This window comes from Pinus tabuliformis, chromosome 2_2, assembly GCF_031772625.1.
Source record: "Pinus tabuliformis cultivar Carrire ecotype Pingquan chromosome 2_2, CPIR1, whole genome shotgun sequence".
Lineage (NCBI taxonomy): Eukaryota > Viridiplantae > Streptophyta > Pinopsida > Pinales > Pinaceae > Pinus > Pinus tabuliformis.
Genome location: NC_142300.1, coordinates 1,194,009,633 through 1,194,012,067, shown reverse-complemented (window position 1 = coordinate 1,194,012,067; position 2,435 = coordinate 1,194,009,633).

The following is a 2,435-nucleotide window of genomic DNA, read 5'->3' as shown; positions in this document are numbered from 1 at the left end:
GCAAAACAATGCAGTAAGCTAATTTCCAAAACTGGGAAATTTGTTTTCTTGATGATACACCCTCAAGGAAAGAAGAAGACGGTGGCCATGACCTCCAGACAGGGCTCCTCCACAGGAAAACTACAAATGGACAAGGTCGTGGAGGAGTATGAAGACATCTTCACCTCCCCCGTAGGGGTTCCTCTGCACTGTCAGGTCAAGCACTCTATTGATCTGACCCTAAGTGCCTCGTTGCCCAATGGACCAATCTATCAGCGCTTTGTTCTGGAGAACATTGAAATCAAGAGGCAGATTCAGGCGCTGCTGCAAAAAGGTCACATTTGACCGATTTCATCGCCCTATGGGAGCCCGATCGTCTTGATACAGAAGAAGGATGGGACTCGGAGACTCTGTATTGACTATCGAGCGCTGAACAAGATCATTTTTTAGAATAGGTACCTGATCCCACAGATTGATGACCTTCTCGACCAAATGAAGGGGGAAAATATTTTAGCAAGATCGATTTGAAGTCAGGATATCACCAAGTAACAATCGAACCCTCCCATGTGTGGAAGACTACCTTCAAAGCCAAGGAGAGCCTTTTCAAATGGTTGGTTATGCCTTTCGGGTTGATGAATCCTCCTACAACCTTCATGAGGCTAATGGATGACATCTTATGGCCATTCACCAACTCATTTGTAGTGGTATACTTGGATGACATCCTGATCTTCAACTAGAGTTGGGAAGAACACCTCCACCACATCCGATAGGTTCTCCAAACACTGTGGCAACACAAGTTATGTGCCAATTTGGAGAAATGCACTTTTGGCATGACCTGAGTTTAGTATCAGGGAAACATTATTAATGAACAGGGGGTGCATGTGGATCTAGCCAAGATCTAATTCATTCGGGATTGGCCATCTCCAACAACTCTGACAGAGCTCCACAACTTTCTGGGTCTTGCCAACTTCTACCGTAGGTTTGTGTTGGGATTTTCTCATATCACTTGGCCCTTGAGTCAAGTCACCAAGGGAGGAGCGAAAGAAAAATTCTTTTGGTCTGAATCTCAACAGAAGGCATTCACAGAGTTGAAATATCGCCTCTGCTCGGCACCAGTGCTTGCATTACCAGACTCGAAACAACCATTTGAGATCGAGACAAATGCCTCTGATTATGCCATTGGAGCAGTCCTTACTCAACATGGGTATCCAGTGGCATATCACAATGAGACACTTTCAGACACAGTCTAGAAGTATCCCACTTATGACAAAGAGATGTATTCCATTGTGCAGGCCTGCCGACAATGGAAGCATTACATTTTGGGGAAGGAAACGGTCATCCACACAGACCACCAGTCCCTGTAGTTCATATAGATGCAAGGGAAGTTGCAGAATGATTGCTATTAGAAGTGGTCCACATACCTGCAATAGTCCCATTTGAATATCAAGTATAAGAAGGGAAACACCAATAATGTTGCAGATTTCCTCAGTTGACCACTGATCATGGCATTAACCACTGTGCTCAGCTCTTATGGGCACGATACTTCTGATTGGCCACTTCTCTACAAAAGCAACCCAAAATTCGGCCACACATACCAGACACTCTTGGAGGGTTAGCATGTTCCAGATTTTCACCTCCAGGATGCCCTGTTATGCCACCTGGGTCACCTTTGTGTTCCTTCAAGCGAGTGTGCCAAGATGATTTGGGAAGCACACTAGAGTCAGGCTGCTGGACATTTCAGGGTTGAGAAATGGTGGCAGTACTGCAGAAGTATTTCTATTGGCCAAATCTTCGACAAGATGTCTGGAAGTAAGTCAGATCCTACACTACCTATGTCATTGCCAAACCAACCATTAAGAAGCAAGGCCTCTATACTCTGCTACCTACCCCTAGTCGACCTTGGGAATCCATCTCCATGGATTACATGTTGGGCCTTCTTTCTACTAAGCATGGAAATGACTATGTTTTTGTGGTCGTCGACAGGTTCTTAAAGATGGCCATTATGGCGGCCTGCAAGAAGAATATCGCAGTAGAAGCCATTGCTAAACTCTTCTTTCAACAAGTGTGGGTACACTTTGGGATCCCACAGTCTATCATCTCAGATCGGGACAACAGGTTCCTTAGTACATTTTGGTCCAGTCTCTGGTCGATGCTGACACCAAACTCACTAAGTCCACAACCTTCCATCCCCAAACTGATGGCCAGATAGAGGTTGTCAATAGGATGATCATAAACATTTTGCGCATGTACAACTCAAAGAATCCACACACATGGGATGAGAGCCTCCCTATGTTCAAGACAACTATAACCGGGCTCTCCACACCTCGACTGGCAACAACCATTTTTAGGTGGGTTTGAGATTCCAGCCATTATGTCCCATTAATGTGGCCATGCCATTTGCAGCTACTCAGGCAGATTTGGTTCATGTCCAGTTCGAAACAGATAAGGCAAACAAA